Source organism: Amphiprion ocellaris, chromosome 7 (genome assembly GCF_022539595.1).
Source record: "Amphiprion ocellaris isolate individual 3 ecotype Okinawa chromosome 7, ASM2253959v1, whole genome shotgun sequence".
Lineage (NCBI taxonomy): Eukaryota > Metazoa > Chordata > Actinopteri > Pomacentridae > Amphiprion > Amphiprion ocellaris.
The window spans coordinates 14,382,067-14,400,706 of NC_072772.1; the positions used below are offsets into that span (position 1 = coordinate 14,382,067).

General features: G+C 40.1%; 1 long non-coding RNA gene across 1 annotated transcript; it reads left to right on the top strand.

Annotated features, from left to right (window-relative positions):
• The first annotated feature begins 369 nt into the window (after positions 1-369).
• On the top strand, positions 370-3,835 carry LOC111576670 (uncharacterized). The gene is made up of 3 exons (XR_008602368.1): positions 370-472; positions 549-666; positions 3,745-3,835. It is a non-coding gene; the product is annotated as an uncharacterized LOC111576670 (long non-coding RNA).
• Positions 3,836-18,640: the final 14,805 nt, after the last annotated feature.

The following is an 18,640-nucleotide window of genomic DNA, read 5'->3' on the forward strand; positions in this document are numbered from 1 at the left end:
CTTCAAACAACGCAGCGCTTTCAGTATCATCATATTAGTTATGACCATTTAATTGTCCCAACTGCTTAAACCTCACCGAACAAGTCCAACTGCCTGGTTCTGGTACACATCTTGTATTAAGACTATCAGAATTTATGGTAACAGCTATTGGTGCATACAATGGCAAACTGTTCAGATCATATTAAACATCGATTACTCAAAATTGGCCGTACAATTTGCCAAGCTTTAAAGAATGAGCTGTGACTCAGCTTCACCACCTGGTTGAATTAAGACTATAATAACAACAGCTTTTGGAAATGGTACAGTTTATCTGCGTTAATTGGAGGGAATGAGTGCAAACGTTTTCCTATTAAACATCCTTGTGAAAACAGAGGCCCTGGCTGGCAGGCAGGGAGGCAGGTCTTCAAGGAACCACACTTTGCAAGCCTCCACAGGCCGGGCAGCCCCTCCAGGCTAATTGTTGTGTGGCGAGGTAAGGAAGACTTCCAGAAACAGCCCTGAGGTGAGACACTGGCGGCCTAATTGGAGAACCTGTTATTTTCTTGCAGGTCCAGGTTCAGCTGTGGGTCACCGGAGTGGAGTGGTGTCAACCCTGGGCAGCCCCTTTCCCCCACCCACTAAGACATCCATCGCACACCTTCACCTGTCAGCTTAGCGTATGCTCAGGTAATTAGCAGGGGCTGATGCGAGAGGAGGAGTGGCTCGCGGTGTTTCAGCCGCTTTTGTGTCATGACAGAGGAAGTTATCTCTAAACGTTGAGTGCTGCAGCAATGGCGGGTCTTACTTAAGTCAACAAAGGCGGATGCTTTCGACAACATGCACAATGCACCCCATTGTCTTCCATAACAGTTGAAGAGAGTCATCTTTGGCAGCGGAGGAGGATCTCCTCCTCGCTGAGGTGCATGTGTAAGACATTGTTGACTGTAGTTGCTGCTGTGATTCATACGTTGAGCAAGATGAGCGGTGAAGTTTTTCGATTTGCATTCATGTCATAAAATATTACAAAATGGAAATCAAATGAACATTAGTACTTCATGATGCAGTGTGTAACCGTGTGAAAGCCGCAGTGTTCAAATTCCCATCGCTACTTGTACGTGACTTTAATTAATACATAAAACCACAGAGACAGCAAAAAGAACAATAGTCACTAAAGTAGAAAGATGTGTGCAAAGTGAACACAAACTGCTAAAGAATGTAAAAAGCTTAAAAATTCACTAAAAATACCTCATTATTTTAATTTTATTATTATAATTTTTAAATTGTTATTGTTTACTGTGGAGTGATTACTATATGCAAACCTTTCACCACAATGTCTATGTTCTAAATGTAATTAGGATTATATGCTCCTCTTATATTTACTACTGTTCAAAAGTTTGGGATCACTTGGAAACATCCTTATTGTTGAAAGAAAAGCAGTGTTTTTCAATGAAGATAACATTAAATTAATCAGAAATACATCTACACATTGATACTGTGGTAAATGGCTCTTCTAGCTGGAAACAGCTGGTTTTTAATGGAATATCTACATAGAGGTACAGAGGAACATTTCCAGTAACCATCACTCCTGTGTTCTAATGCTACATTGTGTTAGCTAATGGTGTTGAAAGGCTAAATAATGATTCGAAAACCTTAGTGCAATTATGTTAGCTCACGAATAAAAGTGTGAGTTTTAATGGAAAACATGAAACTGCCTGGTTGACCCCAAACTTTTGAATGGTATTGTATTTCTGCTTTTAAAGCAGACTGTTTACAACCATTAGTGGTAAATGTAGATGGTATACAGTGGTGAATCATTTATTCAGTAAAAAGCAAATTGCTAAATCTGCAGAGAGTCTGCCTCATCATTTACACACCAAAAACTACTTTAAGATACAGCTGATGGGGTATTAAAAAGCAAATAATTAATTTAGACCAAAGCAAAGGCCTCTGTCTGCTTGGATAGTGGTTAAATGTTTTTTGCATACACAAACCATCTGAAATCTGATTTCACAACTGTGAAACAGCCCAAAGAAGCTTTCATGTGTTGCCAGGGCCTTATGAATCAGATGTTCTTTGAATCGCTTCCGTCATTTACACAATCATCCCTAACACAGATGCTTTCGGACTAAGTGGCCAAATCATTTCTCAGTGCATCCCCTGTTGATGTACTGTGGGATCTTTCAGCCTAATGTATTTAGTGCGTTAATTACAGTGCTGCCCGCCTCCCTGTCTTCTTTCGATAACTCATGCTCTGGTCAACATGTCTGGGGGACGACGCACTGCTTCCCACCTCCAGGCTCTCAAGCTCATAAATCAACCACTGAGCATGTGTGTCTATGTGTGTCTGCATGCATGTTTTTGCTGCGAGGATATTGAAGGGCTTGTTATAGAAGTCATAATCACTGGCTCAAGGGTGCATATCCGCCTGCTGAGGGGATAGGCGGTAATAGACCTGTCAGTTTTACCCAGGAGCTACTGTGCGCTGCTATGTCCAAATCACTGCAGAGTCTCCAAAAACCCAGCAGACCTCCGTGAAGATCCCTGTCAGTAATGACTTAACCCCAACACTGGGAACAGCCAAGAAATGTGTGGATTATAAGGATTGTATCAGTGGGTTTGTAGGTTTTAGCATTGTGATTGCAGTTAACACGTAACATGTTTTGTGCTGACCATTTTTTAAATAGGGAAACTTTAAACTCAAAGGTGCACTTACTAATGTTGCAGAGCTTTTAGCGTAACCAATTACTTAAATCTTGTTTTATGTCCAATACAATCTTTTCTATCTAAACCTCACTATAACCATATCTTCATCATACTGCAGCTGCTATTCATGCTCACTGTAGAAAGAAAGAATCATAAAATCCTTTGCATTACACTTGTTACCTATAATTTTGTAGAACTGTCCAACCGCACTGTTCTAAGCTGGTCCTGAATGCTGTTCAGTCACATTTTACAATCTTCTTTTGGCAAATAGAGCTAGTGCTAGATCACTCGACCAAAATGAGATTTTTTTTTCACCTCTACATAAGTGCTGTAGATAACTGGTTGTGAAATCAAAGAGTCAGCCCAAGATGACTACAAAATGTATTGCCTGGAACTGAACTGAACCCTTGTATTATTTGAAAGGTGGAGTTCAGACCCATGCAGAACAGAGAAATGCCAGATCTGAACCCAGCCGGGAGACACAGACTCAATTGGCACAAATTTCCTGAGGCGATTGCTATTAAAAAGTAACCTTAATTTACAAGTTGTTAAAACAACTTGTAAATGTAACTTTAGTAGCCTTCCCTGTGCCTGGCAATGATGCATATAATCCATCCTCCTTGCCAAGAAAGTTGGTTAAATACATCCAGGTTTTCTGTTGTTCCTCTCTTGCTGATTGAAACAGCATGGCTAATCCACATTTTTTGCCTTTATTTGATAGTTACAATAAAGAGACACAGGAAATGCAGGAAAGAAACCAGCAGAAGGACTTGCAGTAAGGGTCTGGGCAGGCTGGAGATCAAACCAGTGACTCAGTACTTTTAGCCACTTGCGTCCATTCGATAATCACCACAATCACTTAGCTGTCTTTATTTTAGCTCCACTTGCTGTCATGGTGACGCATGACAAAGGTGACTCATTTAGGATCAGCTTTGCACAATTTTTTTTGCATCTTGCATAATAAAGATCATTTTGATTGTTTGCCCTTTTGAACTCTAATAACGGCTGTTACCACACTTGCTAATGTTAGCATGGCTAACATTCTGTCATCTGTTTTCACAGTGCTGCAAGTTAAAGTACACACAAACACACATGGCTCCATCATGGTCAGTGCTGTGTAATCACTGCAGGGTCTTCTTGGAACCACTCAGGGATTACACATAACGTTAAACAGACCAGGAACCCGTAACATTAGAACAGGATCTTATGGAACGTATAAAATGGGGATCCAAACTCATGCAGATTGTTAGGATTTATTTTTGTAAGGCACCGCTAGTCGAACGCTGAACTTGATATCACATATGAGTATTACAATATTGATATTAATAATCATTTGGTGTGTAATTAATGTGTGAGTTGTGTTGACCTGAAAAAAGACAGAGCATTAACCCCAGGCTCTGAAGGGTTAAATACATGATGGATACAGACAGGTCAAGCTGGAAAGCTTATAAGGTAAAATCTAATTGCAGGAGGGTTCTTTTCACAGGGTGTGGCTCCTGGGGATTGGAGGAATCGTGTGCCAAGAGATATGGACATGTCTGTGCACCAACAAATGGGAGAACTAAGTCTAAACCACGGTTTATCCCCATTTCAATATTTGAATTATATGTTTGTGTTTCACCATACTGAATAAAATGCTCTGTTCATATCAGACTTCACCCTTTTCTGGGAGGCTGTTCCAAACAGAAAAGGTCCTTGTACAAGATTCTTTTGAGACACTGATATTTAGAAAATAAACAGCTTAATTGGAGAGAAGTATTTGTCTTCTATCTCAAAAAACGAACACGCTCAACAGGATCCCTGGATGGGTCTCGCGCCTTTAGGGTTCAGGTGCACTCATGAAGACCTCTTCTGGAAACGTTTCACAAACCTTTGCCGTCATCGGACCACTTAGAGTATTTGTTCTGCTGTTGTTGCTGCTCTCCAGATGTTAGCGCTAAACTTTTTTCATGGAGAGATAAAGTACCAAAAGTTCCCAGGTTAGAGTAAAATGTATCAAACTCAGAGGATTAATACCAATAATTAAATAGCTAAACTGAATGGCAAGTTTTTCAGTTGTAAAACTTTCCGCTGCTTTGCTCTACCTGTGTTTCTGAATGTTGTATTTATGACAAAACATGAGCGAACAGCAACAACTGGATAGAAAAACCCGAAGTGAGACGAACACCATGTGGGTGGTGGGTTACTGTCAGAGTTTCTCACTGTGATCATAACTCATTCTCAGGCACAGCTGAGAGCATGGGAGTCATCCATACAAAATCCAGCAAAGCCTGCTGCTGTTCTGCTCTTTTTTTCTTCTTTTTTTTCCCTGCTGTGACCTGGTCTGGCCTTTGAGAGATGTGTTCTCATTTGCCATTTAGACAGGGAATTTTATGGTGCCGTTCTTTGCTTTGCTTTACAGTAACAAATCAAACCTTTCAGATAGGATGAATGGCTCAGAGGAGAGAATGCTTACAGCTGGCAGCAAAACGACTGGTGACAAGATACTACATATGGAGAATAATTTTCAAACATCGAAGGTGAAGCAGAAAGTTACACGTTGTAGCAGAGTAAAGTATTTCACACACTTCACCAGTTTAGTTTTTTTCACCAAAGATTCCTTATCAAAAAGATGATTTCCTAACTCATTTTCCCTTTCTTCTCTTTCACCCCCCGCTTCTTTCCTCCAGCCTTTCACTCAGGGTTTTCCCTAATGATAAAAAGCAGCTTCTAATTCAGTTAATTTAGGCTACATGAAAACCTGAGCTCAGTACGCTTGTAATCCACATTTTACACCAAGACTTGAGTTTATAAAGGAAGCCGCTCTGAAAGCCAAGGAAATGTCAAAGAGAGTCGGGGAAAAAAGTGCAATAGTGCTGGCAGTGTAATGTGGGATCAACAGAGTGGCAGAATAACTGAGCAATTACGTATTTGCTGAAAGCTTATTTCATAGGTCTGTGCCCAGCTGAAATAAAATGAAGCGAACCAAACAAATGTGTGTGTGTGTGTGTGTGTGTGTGTGTGTGTGTGTGTGTGTGTGTGTGTGTGCTTGACTGTGTGTGAGCAATCCTTGCCTTCTCCACATCCAGACACTTTTTATCATCTGATGTTTTCTTTGACGGAGCAAAGAAAACTTCCTCCTTGTCAAAATTTCTTTAAATAAGACTTCTTTTTGACGCAAATCTGTGCTTGAACGCTTTCCTGTGCTGACAGAATCAACTTTTCTTTTTCTTTTTTTTTTGCACACGTGGACGCTTATGCAGAGAAGCGTGTGTGTGCGCGTGTGTGTTTGTAAAAGGACTTAGTGTCACTTAAACTGTGTTGTGTTGGGCCAGCAGGCGGGTAATGAGCTCAGGTGAGCGATCTGTCCTCTCCTCAAATATTTCTACTTGGGGGAAAAAAAAAGAAAAGAAAAAAAACAGAGGATGGGTATTGGTGATTGGCAAGTTGTAAGGAGCTTTTATTTTCTCAACATGTTTAGCTTCTCCTCTGTCAACTGCTCTGACAGCAGAGCATGTCAGCGATTCCCGTGAAGGGGGCTCTCTGCTTTTCGGTCTTGGCTGATGTCAGGGAGCAGCCAGAGGTCAGCCGTCAGCTTCGAGGGATGGAGTTAAGTGGAGATGGAGAACCTCCACTCGCTCTTTTTACCTGGCATCTTTTGCTTGCTGTTACAGAATCCCATGAGGCTTTGTGAATGAAATAATTGCAAGAAAAATAACATCTATTTATTAGTTATTAATTATTTTCAGCCGTTGCACTGCTCTCATCAGTCCGATGTGCTAAAACATCTGTGATGATGGCGAAGCGCATACGAGCTGCTACATGTTAGGCAGATGCATGCATGACTCATCTATGGTGTTACTGAAAGAGAAATGTATTGCATATTGCTCATGACTGTCATAAATAACAAGTGTAAATTGCAAATCATTGACAGAGGTTGACATGATTAGTTTTTTTGGGCAACTTCAGTAAAATTACTCACACTTAGTTGTTTTAATAACTTCCATAGTAAGAGTCATTCCTAAATAAAAAAAGGAACGGCACAGTGCGAGAGGTATAAGAAATGGCAGAAATAACAATAATAATGTGCACTAATAACAGTAAGGTACAATTTGTTTTACAAGGTGTAGTTTCAGGCATAAATATATGTCTGTAGCCACAAAGTAAGAGATCAAATCATAATGTCTGCTTATTTTGCAAATTATACCTCAGTAATGAGAGTGCGAATTTCAGTGCAGTCGCTCTGCACCTTCAATTCCTTCTCTGCTGCAGACAAAACCTTCTTTATGTCGGACACACTCAAGTGAGTCAGTTCCTCTTGACTTGCTGTCATAAGGCATCAGAAACCACAGCTCCATGAAGAGCAGGGCCTGCCAGCCTGCCAAAGGTTCATCCCCCTCCACCTGTTGTGGCACTGGTTGCTATAAACATTTGAGTAATTTGAATTGAGTATGCAGTACTGTAATGTTTCCTTCAAGATGTTATCTGCCTGAATCTGGCAGCGCGCCATGCACTCAGGGTGTAGGCACAAGCCGAAACACATATACACTTATTCATGCACGTACACAAACACATTCACGTGCTCAAAAAGTAGAAGAGAAGGTGGAGGAAAAGCCAACGAATAAATGAAAAAAGAGAGAAGCATGAGGTGGAAAATAAGGAGGGGAGTACAAGCGGGGATGAGAAGGTGGTATCTGTGTCCTTGGCCCTGACAAGGTGAGCTCTATTTGCCCCCAGGACTGACTGCACAAACAACATTGCTGGCTGGTGAAGCAAAAGGAAAAGGCTCTGAGCCATCACTGAATATAGATAATTTCATAAGCACTTAAAGGTGATGAAACAAGGGCATGGCAGATGGAAGAAAGACATATAGGGGTGTTTTATGTGCTACAGTGTGTGTGTGTGTTAACTGACGAAAAGACAGACACACTTTATCATGGTGTCAGCCAGTGCCAAAAGTCAGAGTGAAAAGACATTCCTTGACAATGCATAACACATCCTCAAACAATACTTCTATTATTATTTTTTTTCTAATGTTGGTTGGATCTCTCTGTTCAGTTTGCACGTTTACAGATTGACTCAGATCGAAAGATTGACACACAGTTTTGATATTGGCTTGCGATTAGATCCTCTGTTCAGCATTCATTCACATTTTTGGCCCACTTAATCCTCTTGTTCATTCAGATTTTTTTTCCGTCAATCCCTTTAATCCATTATTGCAGATTGAGGCCTATCCCAGTGTGCACTAGGACGAAGGAAATAATACATCAGTCACAGGTCCAAAACTGGTCATTAACAGGTAGATTAGTGTCAGAAATGGATCCGTTTGTGTTTGTCTATCCATTCTGTATGATTGAAGTTATTCTTGCTTTGCACACACGGCCACAGCGCTGCTCCTGAGAGTGAATCATTATCAAAATACTTTTATAACTGATGTCAGTATCACTTCGCTGGCAGAAGATGAGTTTGTTAATGCCACAGATCTTCATTCTGTATTTAGTTTGTCTAATGTGTGGAGGATACGAAGGAGTGATACATAATTCACACTATGTTTTATCACCATAGTTCAATATGATCAACAGGTTCTCAAGTTTTCTACATGGCTTGCAAAGCACCTGAAAAGACTGAACAAAAATAGATAGTGTTTTTACGGGATTATTATTCTTATATGAGTCACATTGAAACATTAAAATAACATATAGAGATGGCATTTTTAACTAACCTGCCATGTGGTTCCTTCTCAGAAGGCAAAACTGACAGATGTTGGCCAGAAATATGGAGCCAGATTGTGCCTTTCCTTAAAATAAAGGCCCCATACTTTAAAAAAGTGGATAGAAGAGTGGCAAATCATCCACTGTTATCACTGTTTATAAATGCCTCTACCTCTTACCCCCTAACTCAGACCTGGGCATCCTACGGCCCGCGGGCCACATCCGGCCCGCCGGACGACCCTGACTGGCCCGTATGAGGTCACTGGAAAATATTAAAAGTCAATGCAAATATATATCATCACAATACATGCAAGCAATACGCCTGCGCTACTTTTATTTTGAAAGGTCTGCGAAGGTTTGTTGGTCACCTTCAGCCTGTGAAGATGTCAGCTAACGGCAAAAAAGAGTTTTTAACAAGGCATGGACTTCCAAGTATTTCTTCACTGAAGTCAGAGGTAAAGCTGTGGGCTAGTTTGTGGCGAACAGATCGCGGTGCTCAAGGATTATAATCTGAATCGACATTACGAGACCAAACATGCGGAGAAGTACAAACATTTGATGCAGAGCGGGGAGGATGTCTGAAGGTTTGCTAGCTAAACTGCTAAAGCAGCAATGACTTTGTTTTGCCAAAGCTCACATCAAGGGATGCAGCAGTCAAGATGGGTTTTCTAATATCCTACAAAATCGCCAAAAACAGTAAGCCGTTCTCTGATGGAGAGTTTATAAAAGAATGTCTGGTGGACTCTGCAGCGTTTATATGCCCGGAGAAGAAAGGAGCGTTCGTTAATGTGGCCCTTTGGAGGCGAACCGTAACGAGGCGGGTGGAGAGCAGCGCCGAGAATCTGGAGCTTCAGCTGCACAACAAAGTGGACGATTTTGACGTTTTGTCCTTGACTCTGGACGAGAGCTGTGATGTCCGTGACACAGCCCAGTTACTCATCTTTGTACGTGGACTAACAAAAAACTTTGAGATGACGGAGGAGCTGGCAGCTGTGCAGCCAATGAAGGGACCACGACGGTTCACTGAGGTAAATACATGCATGAACAAGCTGGGACTAAAATGGGAGAATTTGGTTGGTGTTACAACTGATGGCTGTCCAAATTTGACAGGGAAAAATGTTGGACTTTTGAAACGGATGCAAGATAAAATGACTGAAATAAACCCAGAACAGAAACTGATATTTTTGCATTGTATTATACATCAGGAGGTGCTGTGTAAGTCAGTGCTAAAAATCAACCACGTGACTGATGTTGTAGCTACAGTAGTTCATCAGGGCAAGAGCATTGAATTACAGACAGTTTGTTGTGTTTTTGGAGGAGATGATAGTGAACATGGTAACCTTGGTTACCAGACAGCTGTCAGATGGATCAACCTGGACAAGATGCTTAAACGAGTTTGGGATCTGAGAGCAGAGATTCAAGAGTTTTGTGAGAAGAAAGGCAGGGACATCACCAAGCTCTCAGATGCAGACTGGATATCAGACCTTGCTTTTGCTGTTGATACGACTGCACTAATGAATGAACTAAATACCAAGCTGCAAGGCAAGGGCCTCTTTGTGCATGAAATGTACAGCCTGGTGACCGCTTTTATGAGAAAGCTGAAGTTTCTCTCAAGCCAGTTGGAGGGCAACATTCTCATCAGCAGAGCAGAGATTCAAGAGTTGGGCATTGTACATCATTGTGTTGTGTAATTTACTGTTTTTATTGAGATATATTGAACATTGCTCTAAGTGTAGTGGGGAGCTGTTGTCTTTCTTTATGCTTCACAGTCATCTTAATGTAGATTTAGAAAAACTGACAACACCTCATGGCGTTCATGATGAACAAAAACTGACATAAGGCAAATTTCAAATCTCTGCCAGCTGATGGTCATATTGTTTTAGAATAAATTCTGAGTGATGGCTTACTTACTTCGTTTGTAAAAATAGTGACTGCTGAAAAGTAATTAAAGCACTTGGAAAATCAGTTTCACATTTTAAGTATGTCTTTATGATAGTAAATATCTACAACTCAATAGGCAGCAGTCATAGTTTGAATGAAAAAACAAAATCTTTCATTAAATAGTTGTGTTCTGTGTTCCACATTTTCATTATATCATTGTATTGTTTCATTTATTGTTTTTATTGAGATATATATTGAGCAGAGCTTTTAAGTGTACTGGTCCGGCCCTGAACAACCGTCAAAGTTTCTCACGTGGCCCCGTATGAAAATTAATTGCCCACCCCTGCCCTAACTCAACCTCTCTACCTCTTCTGTCCCTCTCAACCCGCCCGGCCAGCAGGCAGATGGGTCCCCCCACATTAGAGCTGGATTCTGCTCGAGGTTTTTTTTCCCTGTTAAAAGGGTGTTTTCCTTGCCACTGTCGCCTTTTGGCTTGCTCTGGGGGTCAGGCATATGGGTTCTGTAAAGCGTCTCGAGACAATTTGACTGTAATTGGTGCTATATAAATAAAATTGAATTGAATTGAAATTGAACTGTTAGCTGCATTATTTGCTGCTTGAGAATCAAAGGCTTGGCAGTTGAAAGAGAAACAAAGGGTAGTGTGGCTTAGCAGGGAATTCTACAATGTATTTGCACATAACTTATTATGTGGAACCTCAGAATTAGTGGATCAGAAAGCAAACAGAAAGCTTTAGCTGAGGATAGTAGCAGGAGGGGAGCTGGGTTCAAGGGGTGAGCTACATGCCAGTAGAGGGCAGAGAGATGAACTACATCAAGATTAATGGGTTAGCAAGGTATGATGAGCCTCAAGAGAGAGTTTTCACTGGCACTAAAAACTTTATCTTACTTTTAACCTGCTAGATCACCATAGTAACTTGTGCTGCACTGCTAACCTGCTCTGGAAATTAGTTGTAAGACCTTTTGTCATCATTTATTCCTGACAGTATTCTCTACAAGTGATACAGATTCTCAGCTGAGGGAATATGTTATATCTGCAAACTTGTATAGCTAAATGTTAATAATGAAACTGAACAAAGTCATGCAGTTACAGTAGGTAAACCGTATGCGTTGTGTTGCAACAGGAACCTACATGCATTCAGTCGGTGTTGCAGAAAATGCATTATTTTTGTTTTTATGCTGGGTCCTGGTTTACAGCTCAGTCTGTTTTACAGTTTTACACTGCTGGTCCTTCAGCTAATAGAACACAAATTTAAAAAATGATTGGTCTATTGGATTTTTTTTTTTTTTTTTAACATATAATATTCAATCAATAACATAAATTTCACTTTGATTTGGACAGAAACTAAAGTGATTTCAACATCCCCCGCAGTTCATCATGTTTATATGAATGAAGTACAAAGTTTAATAGCTCTAATGTGCAGCTGTCTTGTTAATAAGTGGCTGCATTGAGTGCACACTGAGTGGTAAAACAGATATGTAAACATCCATGATTAACATTCTTCTCCTGAGATTCCTCTCTTGCACCACGTGCAGTAACAATGCATTTTACTGTAATTAATTTTTACAACCTTTATACCTCTCCACCATAACAACCTGTTCCTCTTGACAAAAGCAGGTGACATGCCATAAATTTAATTTGAACAGAAGAAGAGTCACACGACATGTCAAATGTTTCCTTTTATGGGAGCATGCACAGAACCGGATGAAGGAAACCTGGTTAACAAAAAAAAGTTTATAAGCACATTTGTGACACCCCTTATCTCTGACTGGGGCTTTCAGTTTTGTCAAAACCAGCTAATGCAAAGAAAGCATGGTGGTGTAAAACTTGCTTCAGGGGACTTGGAGCAGACAGGACTGCAAGGAAGATGGAGCACAGGATGGGCTGAGGAAAAACAATCAAGTAAATTGATGTTGAAATGCAGAAAGACTGGTAAATAATTTGACTCGGTGCATACTTAGACAGACGGAGTGTATGATCTGGCAGAGTGGCAGAGCTGAGTGTTTGTATAGATCCTGATTATGGAGGAGTTTGCAGCAGGTGGCTCTCTGCTCCGACTACACCTGTCGCCTCTATTGCAACTCAACACACTCACAGACACACAAAGAGCGAGAGAGCTGAGATTGCCACTCAGGGAGTCGCAGACTGGGATACAGAAGGGTGCCAGTAAGGGATGCAGAGACCCATGTGATGGTTTCTTTAGAATACCATACATGATTTCATTTGTATATAAATGACTGAAAACTCTGAGTCACATTTGTATCTACAAGAGCTGAGGAACCTCAGATTAGAACATTTAAAATCATAATTCCTGTCAAACAATCACATGAGCTTCTGTTGTGGAAGAAAAAGCTCAGTAATGTCTTCCTTTTTATTCCGTTAGTGTCCATAAGCTATGAAGGAAGTGATAACCTGTGAAACAATATTCTGGCACATTTGCTGAGAACTGAGCGAAAACGCAGATGTGTCTAAATGTCAAGTCGCAAGCCAACTTGTTTAAAGAAGATCAAAGCATTACCATTAACCCCTCGCATCTGTTAAAATGCATAATGACAATCACTATAAATGCAGTCACAAAATGCATTAGGCAATGATGATGTTTTTCTTTCCTGTGGTGTGGGTAGTAATGATTCAATTTACATGATAAATAGAGACTATGTGCTTCCTGATTAGCGACCAAACTGGAGGGGGGGAGAAGAAGGGAAGAAGAAATGGAGAAATGATGAAAATGGCCTTACTATTAGGTTTGGGAATGATGAAGCAAAGGAAGAGCCAAGTGTGTTGATCAAGAAATGAAAGAACAAGAGAGAGGGAGAAAAATGTCACTGGGCTATTTTTCTTCCACCAAAGGAACACGGTAACAGAGCCTCAGGAGGGATTTTCCTTGCAGTTGAGGGGCTTATTTGAATTGGATCTGCTGTTGATTGAAATGAATCGGCCCAATATCACAACTCCTTATAACTCGATCCTGGGCACAGATGGACGAGTCATCTGAGAGGACACTTTCTCTAATCCTCAGTCTTCTCATGTGCTGCGGCGTTCTGGGATGTCGGAGAGGGAAGAAAGAGGATTGCAGACACCGGTGACCCTTCGGGCCCCCAAACGTATACACACAAATTTACACACACACACACACACACACACACATATGCTCTCATGCACGAAGATTCATCCAGAAGGCATCTGTGACTCTTGGCTCTGAGGCAAACTGATTTCATGGTGGACAGAAGAATGAGATCAAAAACAACAGAAAGGTGTAGAGGAGGGTGTTTTCTTAGTTTTACTTCTCATCCAGCAGTTGGAGTGACGGGGTGCTGGAGTCAAAGGCCAGCTTGTCGCACGTAGTTATCCAAACGTGGCTTTGACCCTTCCTCACCTTTGAAGGGGTCGAGTTTCAGCGAGTCTGAAAGGAAATGCTTTTCTTTCTTTTTTTTCTTTTTAGCTTTGAAGGATGCAATCAGAGTTTTCACATTAACTCAAAGAAAAGTCTTTTTTTGGACTTTTGTCTTACACTGAATTTCAACCTCGCAGCTGCTCTCCTTTTCCTTACATTTACATTTTCCTTTTGACCGACACCTGCTAGCTGCATTCGCTCTCCTCCCATCGCCTGCTGTCAGATCAGTCTGGGGCTGTCAGCAGCATGGTTTCTGGGGCTCACAGCCACTCATCCACATCAGCACAGTGGTTCCTCTGTGATAAAGTTAGCAGACAGAGCACTGGAGCATCCACTCAGTTGTAAAATTCAATCAATCGCACATACATAGACATTACTCTATTCAAATAATTACGTAATTAATAAAAGTATAATTAATAATATTATTTTGAAGATTTTGCACATTGTTTTGATTGTTGTACAAGTAACATGCACAAAGCAGTTTTGAAGGGAAACATTTTGGACAAAACAGCCATATTTTAGTTTGGGTAAGCAATCAGAACAATGCTAACACTGGCTAGAAGCTCAAAACTTTGTATAGCAGATCCTAAAACCTGCGTTCCATTGTGCAATCATTGAGTTATGCCCATTATAATACTCTGACCTTATTAATCACAGTGGTATGGTACAGGCGGCTCAGCCTAAGAGTCAGAATTAAGCTTCTGGGACTAATTGTTGTACATTAGTATTTCTTTTGCAATACTTTGAAATGTTCCAGTAAATTTAGCATGAAATGCTGTCAATAATAATGCATCACCTTCGCTGGATTTCAGGTTGAGTGAGCGGAAGAAAAAAAAAACACAATGAAAGCTATTGTTCGGGGATGGCCTTGGATACAAACTAATGGTTGCTATCTTAATCAACAATGGCTCAAAACACATCTGGTGAATTGCTGTTAGCTTTAGTGGCCAGGCACAAAGAAAGCCAGTGTTCTGTGTTGACTGACAAAATCTGTGAGATATAAATGATTTACTCAGCTTTAAATACCAGGGCAGGGCACGAAGCATGTGCCAGAGAAAGAATAAACTCGTATAGTCAGAGACATGTAGATATTTGCTTCAGGTATGTCTTCATTCATTCAATATCTGTGTGTGCAGACCGTCATGTATGCGCTTGTTACGCTAGTCGAAGCAACACACCTTCAGTGACAGACGCTAAATGTATACGTATATAAACACATGCACAGACACAAATAGTCACACATGCGTAACACACATGCTCATGCATTACTCACACAACGACTTTTTGGAGAGTGCATGCACCTCATTGTGGGTTGTTGGTCCGTGTGCAGGGTTACCCAAACAGAGCAGCAGCCAAGAGATACAGTGAATAACACCTGATACTTGTGTGTTTTCCATTAACTGTCATCCATGACAATCAGCGCTTTCCACACATGCAGCAGAATTTCCTCACTCTGAGTTTTTGTCTTGATCTAAATACCTAGTAAAACTGTCCTGGAACAGTCTTCCTGCCTTGAGTTTCCTTTAGATTTATGTCTTTATCTGTTTTACTCGGAAATGCCTGATGATTCTGAGATTAAACAAAAGAACTACGCTGGGTTTCTTAAGTGTTTTTATCGAGCAGGTCAATCAGTAAAGATCTCGGGGCTATTATACCACCCATTTATAAAAAGTAGCATTCGACTTGAGATATTGAGAACAAAGATCTTGCAGACTGCTCTGGCACAATGCGTACATAAATCATTGTTTTCTTAATTGGATTAAAACCTCAAAGTGAGTTTGGAGACCTCCCACATCCACACAATGGAAAAAGAAAGCTGGATCATTGTAGATTTCCATCTCCTTAAGGTCTTCAGTTACTCAATAGCTATTAGACAAGGATCCTTGTTACAAATTCTTTATTTTATTGAGACAGTAAATCTTTCATCTCGACAGTACAGAAGGGAAAATACAACCCTTTTTTCTTTCACCCTTTTCCCCTCAGTAAAGATGTTCCATATAAATAAACAAATGGTATCTTCCCCATCATCTTCTGCAGGTTTTTTTTTCCTCCCCTGCTCTTCCTCCCTTCTCCTTTGTCCCCAGGTGAAAGGAAATTGTTGGCACATGTATGTGGATTGCTCAGTCAGTCATGATGTACTAACCTCTCTGACAGTAATCCCGGCTGATCTCCGTGCCTGTGTGTATGCATAGGTGTGTGCATGTGTGCGTTTGTTTGTGTGAGTTGGGTTTGGGCACTTGTGCGCTGACAGCAACCTGCTGGGTGAGCTTAGTGCTCCGAGTGAGCTGAACTGATGACACTGTGACACATGTCAGCAGAAAGCATCCTGTTCAGTCAGCAGTCATTTGTAACTATTTATTGACACACACTCAGGAAGTCAAACATGCCGTTGAGTATTTTCTTCATTTTTCTTGTGATGAGAAGGGAAAAAAATGACATATTTGAAGGGAGGTTGGTGTAAAAAAAAGCAAAACAAAACAGCAAGTCTCAAATAGCTATGAATGAAATCAGGGTCTGAAAAATGAAATGAATAATAGTAAATACAAGTCTAATTATGCGAGTGTGTGTGTAAATTGTAATTTCTTTTAAAACTGCATGAGAGGTTCAATGTGTATACTTAAATAAGTTACAAAGAATGCACATGAATATAGACAAATAAAAGGAACAAATGCAAAACATTTTAAACAGTTAATAAAAGCATCACATTAAACATTTGGGAGAGAGCAGAAATTCACACAACTACTCAAATTAAACTTTTGCATCGTTAATTTGGATGACACTTAATGTGACTATGATGTATTATGGGCTGTCAGTTTTAGTGTAGATATCAATGAAATGAACTGTGACAGTTCTGGGTGTACTTACAATACATTTATTCATAGAGACATTGATAATGGAATTAATCGTACAAGCTAAAAAATAATTGAAAGTGAGTGAATAAGTTTGTATAAAGTTGAAGTTAATTTAGTGCATTTGTAATTATGCTGAACTATTTTCTTTCATTTATTTAATTAAAAAGTAGAAAAGACCTCTAGTGTTCAGTTTGTTGTGGATTAGACTGTTAGATATACATTAAAATATGTGAAAAATAATTTCTTCCTCTCCCTGAAAAGAATAGATGAGGTGATACAGTATATTTTTGCAAAGGCCTTGGAGGTAAATTTGCTATATTAATTAGGGCTACATAGAAATTTGACTTGACAGTGCATAACTTACTGTCAGTACATATTTTACAGAGGTTTTGGTCACATGGGTTTAAACAGCCCTAGAGAGTATTTCAGTGCACACAACATTGTTGTTTATGCTTTGTTTCTTTGCAACTTAAATACACATTTACAAAAAGAAACATGTTACTGCACATCTAAAAGGGATATTCTGTGTCTACATTATTTTCACATTTCCTATAAATATAAAACCTGGTCACTGGCTTTAAAGTAATAAAAAAAACAAAAAAAACAAAAACCCAATAAAAGCAAGTGCTGAGGTAAGAAAGCATGTTCAAACAGTAGCAAACCTATAACAGCAGTTGTTTTTACAGCTAAAGCCACAAATATGGATTTTGGATCTAGATGACTAAAACATATTATATACAGACTGACATGAATGAAAAAGCAAACCAGTGACTGGTTTTCATGTAGGGCCAATTTAGACGTATTCAGCTCTCACACACCAGCAAAGGTTTCCACTTGCTCATCTGAAGAACTCAATCCACCCCGAATTACAGGGAGATTAGGGCTGGATTACGCTGCCTCTGAGAATCCCAGCCAGAGAGCAGCTATCATATCCATCAGAGGAGACAGTGGGCCGCACCTGTTGCCACACAGCCGCATGAAAGGGGACAGTTCAAGCCCATTTCAGGAAATATTGTGGACATTTTGAAAGAATAAAACAAAAAGGTTTAAGTTATTGAACAAAATTCTGTGTTGCTTTAACCTTTCATATTTCCTCTGCAAAGGAGCGGTCTCACTTTTACTGCACCGCATGTGAAACGTGTTTTGAATTTTATAACATTACTTCATACCCTGGCAAAAGATGTCTCCAAGAGTACGTGAATGTGTGCATGGCCCAAGAGGTTCTTTATTGTCCCTGCAAGCACTTTACAACCAGCTGTATGTGCAGTAATTCACTTGAATGCAATTATCTTGAAAAAGCGGACCATAAAAGAGGCAATTTCAAGAAAATGGTGTCAAGAAAAGTTAATAAAAATGGGAGTTATTTACATGGATAACTGTGCAAAATGACTGCTAATGCTGTGGTAATGGAAGGGAGGAGGGAGTGAGCGCTCACAATTAACTACTTCTCTTAAAAGTGCTGCCGACTTGCAGGTGCAACACGCAAATGCTTTCGAATGTGTGGGCATCTTGTAGAAATAAAATATGACAAGTGACTGTTTACTTGAATTACTTGATTTTATACCGTCTCACAGCACAATCTGAGTGCTTTTATGTGTAAAACAGAACACAGCCTGTTGGACTCGCATTATAATGGCTGAACTCGTGGGACTCCCACTGTTAGATATTGGTGAGGTCAGAAAGACAAATGACAGGAAAGACAGATTACAATTAGACATTAATTTATAAGACAAAAGCAGCATTAAAGGATTAAAAAGAACAATTGCTGATCACACCCCTCTGCATTCGCTGCAGAATTACACAACCTTGGAATGACCGCACCTAACTCTTACAAAAACTCTACTCTCCACAGAAGTATTTACATGGACAATGGCAACCATTTAGTCCTGCCAAGATGGATTGTGCAAGCATGTAATGGTTTAGCATTAATGCACTGCGGTTAGACCAGTGAACCCTACAGCTTGTCAGTCAAAGAGGTGCAGTGCTTTTCACTCTGTTTTGATAGGAAGAAATAAAAGGATACAGGATAGTCATTTCAGCTTTAAAGCTTATAAAAACACCAAATTACAAGGCACATCTTAACTGAAATACTGCAATTACCCAAAACCAAACAGCTACTGTA